Source organism: Brachyistius frenatus, unplaced genomic scaffold (genome assembly GCF_029030835.1).
Source record: "Brachyistius frenatus isolate BFR_SWC_R1_liver_20210118 unplaced genomic scaffold, ASM2903083v1 Contig_48, whole genome shotgun sequence".
NCBI lineage: Eukaryota > Metazoa > Chordata > Actinopteri > Embiotocidae > Brachyistius > Brachyistius frenatus.
The window spans coordinates 745,073-759,064 of NW_027210647.1; the positions used below are offsets into that span (position 1 = coordinate 745,073).

Genomic DNA, 13,992 nt, shown 5'->3' on the forward strand with positions numbered 1-13,992 from the left:
CAAACATAATTGTGAAATGCTTCACTTTTATTTGTATTTTCAACAAATGGGTTTAGTAAGGCGGAAAGAAAAGATTTTAAAACTGTGCCAAATGAACAAATTACATTCTTTGAAATGCATCTTGACCACACAAGTCTGAAACAAACAGCAAGCTCTTAATGCAGATCTGGATGAGCAGCTCAGCTGACAGACTGTCTTATTCTGCTGGTTGAGGCAATTATCAAGACAAAAGAAGCTCCAGAAGGTTCCCGCCTGTGTCAGTTTAGCTTTTGCCATATTTTCTCTGCAAGCTGTTGTTGGATTAAGACTGAAGTGTTTGGTAGATCAGTATTGTGGGGGTTCTCGAGTCTGATTAAGACATAAATATGTGTTAATTGCTTTACTTTTAATCAGTTTATTGAGCATGAAAGGGAAAACAAAATCAAAGTAATAGACAAAAATAAAAAAAGAGGCATCCTTAATATGAGACAACAATCAAATCAAGGATATCAACTTTTTAAATTTTTTGTTTTTGTTTTACTTTTTCAGTCCTACCCTCTTATAACAATTATATGTTAATAACAGAGAATAAAGTTCCCTTCACAATCCTCAGTGTCCATACTCGGTATCTTGGTCGACTCAAACAAACAAACAATGACATAATACACCACAGCAAACAAAACAAATAACAAAAGGATCACAAGTCCATCACATAACTGTTCAGTATTTTATTTTGAAGGATTTATTTTGAGGACCTTCTATCAACAGTTTGATCAATATTTTAAGAAAATACAGTAGTTCCCTTCTCGTAGCTCAGCAGACTTCTTCTCATTTAAGAGAGAGTAATGAAGAGTGATTGATGAAGACTACAAGACTGGATTGTACACCTCCCAAAGCTTAGTACTCTTGCAGAACCTCCACGTCTCTATTTCTACTCTTTGACTCAATGTTATTTCTAATCTTGCCATATCATTGATATTCTGGCTCAGCTCTTCCCACTTACCATCAGGAAAATGACTAGATCAGTGTGTGATTAAAACGGAACAATGGGAACAGAGCGCTCTGATCATTTCACCCTAACCTGTTTTTTAGGCATCTGTCTTTTTGATCTACTTACTTTCATTCTTTTCTAGTTTCAAAACAAATTGGAATTTCCACCATCAGGGTGTAAAATTAAAAGTTGTCACTGGTTTATCGATGGATGAGCTCTGCACAGAGGTGGCATATTTTCAACTTCAGTTTTATGCAAACTACATCTGTGTTATGAAGGTTTAATCGGAAAAAAAAATGGATTTAAAGTAATAATAGACAGCAGAGAACATCCACTCAAAGGGTATCAAAACACACATAGTTACAGGTTATAGCCCTTCGAGATAATTCATTCTCAGGGGTTCATGGAGGCCTTAATCCAGCCACACACTGTATCTAAGAGGAACAAAAGGGGAAAAAAAGGAAAAAGTACAGACATTTTCATTCAGAAGATTCTTTTTATCCAGTCTGAAGCCTGTGGTCATTCATTCATAGATGCTAGATGCAGCTGTGATTTACAAGCTACACCGAGAATGACTCAACCAGGCTTATTGTTTATTTTACTGTTGTAGACTACACAGAGTGAAACATGTTTTTTTTTTCTGTTTTTTTAGGAGTAGTATTTTTGGAAGTTTGACATTTTGGAAATGATCACGCTGTTGGAAGTTGGAACCAGATTTTGTGCTGAAAGAGATTGACAGAATAACTGGCAGCTATTTTCATGATTGCTGAATTCTTTGAATCCTCTTTTTAAGCAAAAATGCAAAAACCTTTTAAAGGTAGTTTCTATTCGGATATCTTCTCTCATATTAAACCAAATATTTTGGGGTTTTAGATTGTTGGTTGAACAAAACAAATATTTCAATAGTAATGCACAAATTGTACTACTCTTACTAATTTATTAATTTACTTTTACAGCAATCAATCAATAAAGAGCCGATCAAGCAGTTTAATCATTAATGAAAATAACTGGTAACAGCCCTTTCTGGTTTTATGGGTGTCATTTTGCTGACGCTAAAGGATTTTTATTGCTCAGAACTTAATAACGAGGTCATTTTATTTATGGTCAAAGTATTTTCAGCTTGATGACAGAATAGTTAAGCCTTCAGGCTGTCGTACTGTTGTGCCATCAACTCAAAGGTTTTGTTCCTTTCAGAAAATATAAACATGCAGTAGACCAATGATTAAAGCCAAATGTAACCACAGCGACCTGCGTTGCTTCTCCACTCGTTTCCTGTCTGCCCATTCACTAATGACCAATATCCAATGATGGTGGAAATGCTCAAAAATAATCTTAAAAAAAAAAAAATCTATTCATGTGTTTTATCTCTTAGTGTCATGTGGTATTAGCCAATATGTTAATGTGTAGAAGAGCTGTCACTGTAAATTATTTTGCATGGAAACTGAAGTGTTCACAACCTCTCAGTAAAATCCATCGGCTGTGATTGTGCAATTGTTGCTGTTTATAAATGAAAAGGTCCCCCTGTGTGTTTGTTGATGATTCCCATGAAGCCTCTTCAGCGTAACTAGCAACACCCACTGGTAATAACTTCTGATACACCACAATGAAAGATCTCCTGAGCCAAACCAGGATGGATAATGTGACTGGATAATTTGCACATTCAGGCCTATAATTCCACATCTAAGATGAACTGAGTGTGAAGTCTCGCGGGTGTCATTGGGAGAGACTGAAGGAAGGAGCTGCGTTATTATTTATTTATTTTTTTGTTCTGTCCTGGCATGAGCTGCATTTTTCTCCCCTTGAACAGTTAAGTAGTGCAAATGTTGGCATGTGTGAGCAAAGTGTCACAAAAAAAAAAGGGCAGAGTGCATAAAAAGAGAGGCAGCAGAGTGGGAGTGGATGGACAGCACTATTCTGAAGCTAAGTGTGAGGGCGGCCGAGAGGGTGACAGTAACATGAAACAACATGTGAGTGAATGAGAGCAGCTTTCCACCGGCCACATGCAATCCGGTAGATCCAGACTAAAATATCTTGACAACTGTTTGAATCTGTCAAATTTTAATGCAGGCATTTGTATTAGCCAAAGGATGTATTCTAATGATTTCGGTCATCCCCAGATTTTTTTTTTTCTTCTGTTTGAGGTTTACATTTGTGATTTTGAGTGAAATGTCAGTTATTGGCTGGTTTGCTGTCGAATTAGGAACAGATACCCGCGTATCCTTCTTTGTGTGATCTCTTAACTGTCCATGTACACTTTCCATCATCAGATCACACTTTTTAGTTTACATTATTTTGTTAATTTAGCAAAACTAAATAGGCTACACCTTCAGCTGTACTGTGCTGATTAGCAAATGTGAGCATGCTAACTTGCGAAGCTAAGATGCGAACATGGTCCAAGTTCAAGTCGTCATTTTGACCCAAACCATTATCTTTTCCTAAGCAAGCAGTTTTTGTGCTTCCCCGCAGGTCGTCTTTGAGGGTGGCGATAAATGACTTGTACGGTCGTATGGGTTGAAGGACTTGTTGCTTTGTCTTGTTTGTTTTGGGTTGTTATCCCGCCTGCCCTCGTTAAGTGTCGTGGTCTCTTGCTGTGAGCGTGACTCTGCAGACATGTGAAGAGTTCGTTACAGCAGCGACGAATATTTCCTTTAGATTGTTATGGAGGTTGTCAGGGGCACAGAGGCCTGCATCACCCGGAAACATCCTAGAACAAAATTACGTAATTTCCCTTGAGTCTCCTCTGTCAGCTTGACATATTAGCATGAGGTCTCAATTTCATTACATTGATAATTAACTTTGCAGCAGCATAAAGAACAGCACAGAAAATAACTTGTTTGTTCCGGTCAGTGCCATTTTACTCCAGATGTAATTGAGGTTTTGGTAGAATGAGGGCAGAATTGTTGTGCATTGTTGTTCCTGTTAATATATTAAACTCAAAGCGATGCGGGGCCCAGAGGCCAGGCAGAGTTTGTGCTTCCAGTCCAGATGCACAGTTTGCTTTCAGACTCTCACCCCATTTTCGCAAAGAGGAGAAAGTTTGGTGAGAGAGTCGACGAGGGTGAGGAACTTCATCAAATCGTCTGAGACTGCCGGCAGCATCTTACCAACAACCGAACTATAGAGTGTGTGCGCACTGAACTACAACACACATGCATAGCACCGAGTGAAATACAGAGAAATGTGTTGGCAACGACTTCTTGCATAATTGCCAAGGAAAAAGTTGTTGACAAGGGAAGAACTCTGCAAACACCTCGAGCAAATATACAGTGTATGTGTAGGTTGTCATCCTGAAATATGTTCAGCAAAAAAAACATATTCTGAAAATGTTCACGATGGCAGTTTTAAGTTGAACATGTCATCACATTGTTGAGGGAAGTATTTAGTATTTTTCCCTGTCCGTTATCATCTATTTTTTAATCATTTGTTAATGAGTTGTTTTCTAAATGTTCGCTCACACTTGAGGACAAGATAAAGTGACATTAATGCTGGTAACGAGGAGACACGGAGCAAGGTTGTTGTTTACCTCTGCAGAGCTGTTTTTTTGACCCCAGCGACCTCCTGTCTGCACTAAACAAGGCCCAACTTGCTCCCAGTCATGAAGGCGTCTGAGGAAACAGTGTCATTGATGGTGCAGGGAGATGCTTCAGCAAAGACATCGTGCCCCAGAGCTGAGGTCAAGCTCGGCTGACATTCTGCAAAGGAGGGCAAAGGACATTTTGTGTGGGTGGTTCATCATTACGGATATTTACCAGCATGTTTGAAATCATTAATGCACTTTGTCCCTGCGGACCCATTTGGCACAGGCAAATGCGGACACTCCATTCTGGTTACTACAGCGAGGGAATAATTGGGAAATAGTTGTCATTTCAGAGGCTTACTTGTAGTCCACAGGTTCCCAAGCTTTACAGACCATGTTCCATTATGTGCCAAACCAAATTTCCCAAGTACCACTTCCATTGGAGATACCTGCAGGTTTTTTGGTATGATTAAATTAAATTGACTGATTTAAGAAAGTGCCCTGATCGAGATCAAAGAATACATTTATATTTGTTGTTAGCGGTAGCGCCTTAAATGGCGACTCCGGCTCCTCTTTACTATTGAAAGGTTCGTCTGACTTGTCAGGTCCTGTGTCATCAGTTTCACCCAGACCGACTTCTGGACCTCGAAGCCATTTCAAAATGTTACTTATTCTGCTCTCTTAAATTACCGAACTACAATTCTTCCGCGTCAAGCTAATGCTCAGGACAGACAAGTTGTATTTCTAAAATATTGAAATGATTAATACCTCATTCTCACACTACTAAAGTGATGTGAAGAAAAGTGCAATGAAATTTTTTTTTTTTTTTAAATAATTGATGCATTAATTAGTTCAGTTAATGACCTAATCTGCATAACTGGATGTTTAATTTATCAATGCGAAGACAGCGGAGCACTCAAGTGCCTCTTTTTTTTCCGTGTCGGCACTTTGGGAGCGAGCAGCCTCCGGTGCGGCTGAGGAAAAAAAAAAAGGTGAAGGATGTGGCTCAGTCAGTGAGGCCAAATGCAGTGGGAGGTATATGATGAGCGACAGAGTCGGGAAGAGGGCCGTCGGACTGCAGCGGGGTGAATAATGATGGGCGAGTGAGAGCGTAGCAAAGTCCCACGAGACCCGAGCATTACCATGGAACACTCGGTGGGGGGCTGCTGCATCCCTCAGGAGAGAGCCGAGACCTGTACACACGACGCTGCTCACAGTGATTCTGCGGGGGTGTGTGTGTGTGTGTGTGTGTGTATTTGTGTCTCCAGATGTATACAGAGAGAGCATCAAAAGATAGAGACCAGCTTTGAAAATAGATGCTGCGAGACAAATATTCTCGGTCGTAAACTCAAAGGATGGGATGCAGAGGATGTGAGTGAAATACGTGGAGAGGTGATGGGTTGGGTTGTTACGCAGCTATAATTGATCACCGTGGCAGTATCTGATTCATTATTAACCAGGCTTTTAATTTACAAGTTAATGCGTTTAGTGGAGATGTTTATGATATGACGAGTACAGTCTGTCTTTTGTGCGTATGTGCCTGCTTGATGATGTTTCAGGAGATGTTAGACGCTGAGTAATTACCGGGTTTTAAAGGATAAGTGTTATCGAAGAGATAAAATGCAAATCATACCTGATGAGATTCGAATCATTAGCCAATAGTCTACATTAATGCCTCGCGGTTTATTGGTTTGAGATGGGATTAGTTATTCACTGAGGCGACACTCCCTTCCCCCACCCCTCACCCCCTCCTCCCCCAGTTTGTTAAAATGCATCATGGGAATGTTAGAAAAGTGGAGCCGTCAAGTAGAAGAAAGAAACTAGCTTGATGTATTGCAACGGATAACCATCACTATCCAATGGCTGTCAGTTAAAATGCTATTTCAAATCAAAAACATTTCAAATTATCACAATAATAATAATTTAAAAAAAAGGCTTCAGAAAAAAGACACAATTCCCTGATGTTGTGATTGTTGTTGAAACAATGTAAAGGGGCTTCTCACTCAAGGCAACATGAGCTCCTTTTGATTAGTTTAATCATTTATTTTATATTTCAAAGAACAACACTGCAATGAGTGATACAAATGAAACTGGGATGTCAGTCTCTTGGAACCTAACTATTACACTGTAATGACCGATGCGTATAACTTCATCATACAGTATAATTCTCTTTTATCTACAATTCTCTAAGTTTTAAATATGTTTAAGAATGTAATTATCTATAAAAGTAGCATCTGATTTGTCAACACACTTGTCTATTTAAAAGCTCAAAAAAATAGTTTTCTTAACCAGTCACTGTTTACTGTTAGGCTGATGTCACCCATCGAAATATTGAGCTGTTTGGGCGCATCAATCATGAGGTCAATTTTATTTATTTATTTATTTTTTATTGATGTAAAGTTAAGAGCTCCCTCCCCATCTCAGAAGGCCGTTTAGCATGCACCAGAAGTAAGCGGTCATTAACGCTGATGTCGTAGACTGCTCTCAGTTTGAACACTGATCAAGACCACAATTACTGTGGAAAAGAAAAAAAAAAGAAGTAAGTCAGTTGAAAGAAGCAGTCTTGGGAAATTCCTTACAGCAGAGGCAGCAGCTTTGAGCCTGCAGATTGCCAGACTGACAGAGTTACACGATCAAATTGGTCCCTTTCATGATTTCTCCATGTTAATTAGCAATGTTAAGTTGAATCACAGCCTGTAAGTGTGAAGCAGCGGCTCTAGGAGAAGAGGCAATCATCTGCTTAATTTTTATCCTTGGCTCATCGGGTCATTTCTGTCTGTCACACCAGTCTAATTTGGATTTGAAATGTGGGAGCCAGTCGAAAAAACCTGGATGGCGGCGATGCTAACAGTCATCTGCCCAGTGACAATGATGCCTGTTTATTAGCAGTGTATCATTAGATTAGCGTCTGAGCGGGACACACCACTGGGCAACAGTGTCGTCGGCTCCTTGGCACACAGCGTCCCGGCGGCCTTGCCAATCAGGCTCACGGCCCAAGTAAATCTGGGCCGTCTACGAAGGCAATCTTTGCCACGAATGTAGAATACTCATTAACAGAGGAAACCAGCGGCAAACACTGTCAGCAACATTGCATGGTGCTGGTGAAGCAGAACACCTACAAGGTTCGACAGCAATATACCCAATGAGTCATTACCCTCATTAATTAATTTTTCTTTTCTGCTGTGGCTCCCTCAGCACAATAATTACATTATGTCAAACAATTAAAATGGTAATTTTCTTCCAGTATAATGCATATTTTACCAGTTGCCGGTGTACTGTATTTCTTTTAAAGTGATCTACCTTTTTTCTAAAAGTTAGGACAAACATTAATAGTAGATTTACGCCCATTTTTCCTCATTGGAGAAGCTTCTTGTATGCCTGAAATGTTTTTTTTTTTAAGTAAGCAGTGTGTTGTTTGTGTTGTAAAGTTGCAGCATATGTTTGTTTTTATTCTTGATAAATTGTTCTTCAGAGATTCTCTTCCATCACCTTCCAGTGCGGGAGGCTGAGAAGAGCAAGATAGAAATTGCAGACAGGGTTGCATCTTGATAGAAGTGGTTGTGAGGGCTACTGCGCTTCAACTGGCGGCCCTGTGCTGTCTCCTAATTAGGTCCTCAGCTTGAGCACCGTGAACACAGACGAGAGGGAAAACAGTAAAAGCAGGTGTTATTCATTTTACCAGATTTCTTTGTCATGCTTTCAGGAGAGCAGTTATGTTTGCTGAGCCGTGTGTTAACGTGCCTCCAGGAGCAGCAGCACAGTTAAATTAAACTGCGTGCTGTAGCTTTTAGTGTCTTAGTGGGAAATTATTTCTTTGTAGACGGATGTAGGAATTCCTTATCCTTAGTATTCATCTATCATTTATTTTAAGAAAGTAAACCTGTTTTAAAAGCCTAAAATTGTAGTAAACTGTATTGACCTGAGAAAAAAACGATTCAATCACAATCAGATTTGACAGTTAAAATGTCCAAGCAGCTACAGTTTAAAAGAAACCGAATGATTCATGTTGACATTTCCCAAAATTGAGTTTTACGGTGAGTTGGATTTTTTTTTCCATCAGAAATCTCACTTTTTCAGCCGGGCAAAAATCGGTTTCACCAAAAAGAAAACCAACTTAGTGATCACTGAAATAGGACTGAATTTTTTTTTTTTTTTAATTCATTTTTGGTCAGAATTTAATTGCAATTGTGCAAAGAACGGGGGATTTTACAATATTTGACACCAACCGGTGTGGGTAAATGTTCATCATTTTGTGTTTTAATGAGATACTACCTACCTACCTACCTACCCTACCTACCTAGACTTGGATATTGAATAAAAACAGGACATAATCTTCTGATTTGCACACATTAAACTGTTAAGCTTAGAAAAAGGCCAATAGGTTCACTATTTTTTAAGTCATGTGCCCAGAGTAATATAGAAGTAGATTGTGTTTGCTGTCAAAACATCTGTTCCAAAATTAATTTAAATGAGAGTAATGGGAGACTAAATGAACAGTCGTCATTCTGTGTAAAAATACATTGAAAAGACTTTCAGGAGAATACAGAGATGGCAGGCTTGATATTGAAGGTACGTTAGGGAAATATTTCACAAAGATGAGTATGAACAAGAGGAATGATTACCACCATACACTACATAAAAACAGACACAGCCTACGGGTCTGAAAAATGAAGCTGATGCCTTGAAGTGTAATTCCACTGAGGAACACTAGGGGCTGGCTTCGAAAACCTCTGGTTCCAATAGACTTCCATACAAAAAGCATAGAGTTCTGTCATGAAATACAAAGTCAATACATTTTTCCCTCGAGTCATTATGGTGTCATTCACTAAATGCACTTCTGATCAGTGTTGTTTGTGGTCCTTCTAAAAATGATTTCATAATTAATTAGATATGAGGCCTCAAAGAGAGGTATGTTTGGGGGTGTGCCTGGTTTGATTGACATGCTTGGAGCCTAGTCAGGTTTCCAATGTAGGTGGGCGGGCAAAGGAGTCTCAGTTACATTACAGCCATTACAGCCAGACTTGAGGCTTTGAAACTGCAGTTTACAAACCAATGATGTAACAGTGGGATGCCACTTGGTAAAAGCAAGGAAAATCTGTTTCAGTGTTCATATGGGGACCTGACTATTGTTTCAAGGCAGGTTTACCATTTTTAAGATCAAAACAGTTTTTCAGTGAGCTTCAGTCAGAGTGAAATCCAATCTGCTGTACAGTTATTCAACTTCATCATCTGTACAACAAATGCAGCCTCTCAGAGGACTGTGACATTGCTTTTAATCTTTTATCCTAATATCTTTCTTATGATGTGATGACTGAATCAATTTATGTCAGTGTGAGTTTTATTGTTTAGTGTGCATTCTCAGAGCCTTAGGGTTTGCTTTTTTAGTTGATTTAATAGAGTCAAATCGGAACAGTTTCACTGAAACAATGTTGTTCCTGAAAAATGCATTAGATTAAAATGTAAAAATCAACAAAAGCCGCTTGAGCAGTAATTGTCCCTGCAGGCTTGTTTCGTATCTAAATGTACTTCAGATATAAAAAGCTTGCTGAGTGATTTATCGAGCCTGCACTGGGAGGTAAAAATCTGATTGCCAAAACCTTTGTCAGCGATACTTGTCTTCACTCACTATACCTTTTGCCTGTCTCGCTGAGAGCCAGGATCACTGGTGATAAATAGTCACTCCTTCCCTAATCACTGCCATCGTAGTGCCATTACTGAATGGGCCACTCATTTCGGGGTTGGCAAGACAGCTCAGCTCGGCCGCCCTGCCAGAGGCGTCGGTGCTTTGTCTCAGGAAATGTCACGGGTGTGCAGACTTCACAGATGAAGCCAGCTCCCTGGTTGTGCAACAACCCTTCTGTTATTACCTGAATCATAGCGCACTGTAAAACATGACAAGGACAACGCTTTTTAAAAAGGAAAGAGAAAAACTGTTTAACATTTGGACAATGTTCTTCTTCAAATGCTTGACAGGAATTACACTGATACATCTTTCATGTGTGTACCGTAAATGTGAAGCTAGAGCCGGCAGCTGGTTAGCTTAAATTCAAATAAAGACAGGAAAAGCTGGCTCCGTTTTAAGATAACAAAATCTGCCTACCAGCACCTCTAAAGCTCCGTAATCTACACACTATGTTAAGTTTGTTCATCAAAAAAAAAAAAAAAAATCAAAGTGTATAAACAGTGGCTAAGCTCTGCTACCGCTTCATATTTACTGTAAAAACTTGATATCTATCTTTTAATCAAACAGTGTAGAACTATTCCTTTAAAGTAGACAACATGGAATATATGTTCGTTGCCAATATGGCGACATGAAGATATCTTTTGTAATCAAATTAATGGACGAACGAATTTCATGACTTCATGCCAATTATTGATTTATGATAAGCATCATAAGATGAAATGGGTGTAAGTATATAAATATTCTAAATAGAAGATATATGTGGAGATAAATGAAAGCATTGAACTGATACCAGTGGCTCCACATCCCGAGCCTCCTCATCAGAGTGGAGCAAATAGCCCTTTCTGGAACCCAATTACAGTTTCCTTATCATCCACACTTGAGATAGCAATTTCTTTCTCAATGGGCCTCCAAGTCAATGAGTACCAGCCTGCTTTAACCTTCAGCTAGCACAAGAGGCAATAATTACAGTGACATATTAAGAGACATGTTGTGGTACATCTTACTTCATTTTTCATTTAGAAAAGGATGTAGACCAAATATACACGTGGCGACACAATAGAAAAATGCCTTCTTTGTAAATGCTGCATGAGAATCAAGCGGACACCAACGAGTGACGTCACCCATTGGTTTGTGAACACCTGTTATTAAACCTTGAGTTCGGATTTTAGCCGGCGACATCTTGCTCGTTCTGTGCGGTTTGGAGCCAGAAGTGACCATATTTTTGACGCGCTGGGGGGGGGGGGGAGCCAAAGATCTGACTCGATTTGATTGGAACCCTGGCAATACTACGTCCCGCCCACCGATAGCTGTAACCTGAATGCACTACGGGCCTGTCAATCAAACAGACACGCCCTCAAAAACACGTCTTTTTCAGGCTTATTGTCTTCCACCAGAAAAGTAATAACAAGGACTGACTTTAACTAGCAAAACCGAAATAACCGAAATTTTATTCACTAGTTTCAACTTCTTCCATTAGCTGTTTCGCATTAATAAATTAATTTGAGCACTTCCTGGTCTTGTTCTCGCTGCAGGTGAGGTACATATAGGTCAGAGCCACTAATTAATAATTTACAGTATTAGTTACCTGTCCAATAATAAATAAGAAAACTTGAAATTGTCTCATAGAGTTATATTTAGTTCCAAAAGCTAAATGACAAAAATATAAGGAGAAAAAAAAAAAGACATTTTAAAATTGATGCAGCAGAAGACACTTGAATTAAATTCAAGTTGAACCAGTAAACTTGCTCTCCATTAATCGATACCGCCCTGCAGTTGTAAGACACTCTGAGACAAAAGAGGAAACAAAACACTGGGGAACATGATTACATGGCTTTAACTTTCTAACCTGACTTTTTGAAGCTGGCCTCGCTCTGGTCGCTGATTTCTTCGGGGAGGGAATCTCTATTACAGCAAGCTTACAAGGAGACGGAGGGGAGCATGCGAGCCTGGCGGTTAGAGAGAGACTTCCTCATAAGCAGGAGCTCACCGGTCATATTCCCACAGTGACTAATGTGTCCATCACACACCAGACAAACCAGAAAACCCTCGAGCGAGATCACATTTTGTTATTTTAAATCACTCAAAGGGACAAAATCAAAGTGTAAAATTATTAATGAATTAGACTGAGTATTTGTGCCAATATTGACACTTTGATGTCAGTTAATGCTGAACTCTCCCGACTGTATTGGCTTGTTATCATCCTTGTATTATGGAGACAAAGACTCACAAATACAATGTAATTTTCCAATGAAGGATAATAAGGTTAATCATTCAGTCAGTCAGCGGAGGTTTTGTGTCATCTCCTAGCAACCACATCTGCTGTTGTCATGGGGGATCAACTGCAAAACTGCCTTTGTGTAGAAACAAACTGAAGCTTTTATTCTGTAAGATTGTAGCTAAACATGTTTGTTTTAATGTTTTGTAACTTAAGTGATTTGTCACGTAAAGTCTGAGATCGTATTCGACGAGAGTGCTAAAAGTTGGAACTTTGGGGGTGGAGACATGATGTGATGGCCCTGCCACCCGCCTTGACCTTAATACCAAGCTAAATGTACAAACAATCTATGTGTGGAAAAGCCATTGATGTGTAGCTCGATGGACAACTGGCAATTTGTAGTTATTTTTTTTATGGAGAAAACGATAGCGTACAGCAAACAGTAAGTTAGTCAAAGAAGACTGAGGCGGTTGTGCTACGTAGTTTCACGAGGGTGCAAACAGTACTAACATCTTCAAATACACATGAAAGTTGGTGCCTGATGCATGTGCAAAGTTTTGTGAGGTTTGGAGCATCGTTTGACCTTAAACATCAACTTACTGTGTCACGGCGGAACATCAAACTTAGCCGCATCGCCCTCGCTATGCTATATACAAAATTGAATTTTGGGTCACTTTTTGGATGACATGCTATAGTATGACTTTATTTTTTTTAATCACTTTTTGGAGTATGACCTTTTTCTGAACTGACATGCATGCCTCAAGTGGGGATCAAACCCAGTTACTTCTGTGAGGTAACTGCTCTAGCTCTAATCTAATAATATTTGTGGACGCTGGAGTTATAGGTTGCAGTGAGCCAAATATTTGCCACAATGCAGACTGTCTCCAGCAAGAAGGTTTGGGGTTCAAGCCCCTCCTTTGTCATGACTTAAAAAAAAAATATATATATATATACTATAGCATGTCCAAAAAAAGTCATACTATAGCAAAAAAAATGTAAAAAAAAAAAACTTTTTGGATGACATGCTATATTATGACTTTTGGTTCACTTTTTGGCCGCCATGCCATGGGCACACCGATCGACGAAAACTAATTATTTTGATAAATTTAATGTTCAGAGTGCACAGAATAAATTTCAAGTCGGTCCGACAAAGTCTGTATGAGGAGTTCGTTAAAGTACAACGTGTGAATCGCCAAAAATGGCGACTATATTCAAAATGGCGGACTTCCTGTTGAGTTGACGTAATGGTGCTGTTGGAACTTTTTTGTACGTCTAGGTGTGATACACATGTCCATCGAATTTCGTGCAATGTAGGTAAATGGAGCCGCCGGGGCCCTAATGACTGACAGCTGTTGAACACAGTTGAGACAATCTTGTTCAAAAAGTTTCTTCTAGGCCTTGTGTAAATCCACAGACTGTAATATAACAGCTTTTCAATCAGAACACCAGCATGCAGCAGCATTTCTTATACGAAATGTGTCTGTTCTGTTCTCTCCACAGGTAGTGTTCAAAGGTGTAATTTTTCATCAGCACATTTCAGAGGTGTTTGTGCATTATCATTTTTTTTCCAACTGTGTGATGTATACAGAACAAAATTCTTAATTATG

General features: G+C 39.3%; 1 protein-coding gene across 1 annotated transcript in view; it reads left to right on the forward strand.

Annotated features, from left to right (window-relative positions):
- LOC138623970 (mannosyl-oligosaccharide 1,2-alpha-mannosidase IA) overlaps positions 1 to 13,992 on the forward strand; it is a 188,048-nt gene that overhangs the window by 115,353 nt on the left and 58,703 nt on the right. The window lies entirely within an intron of this gene.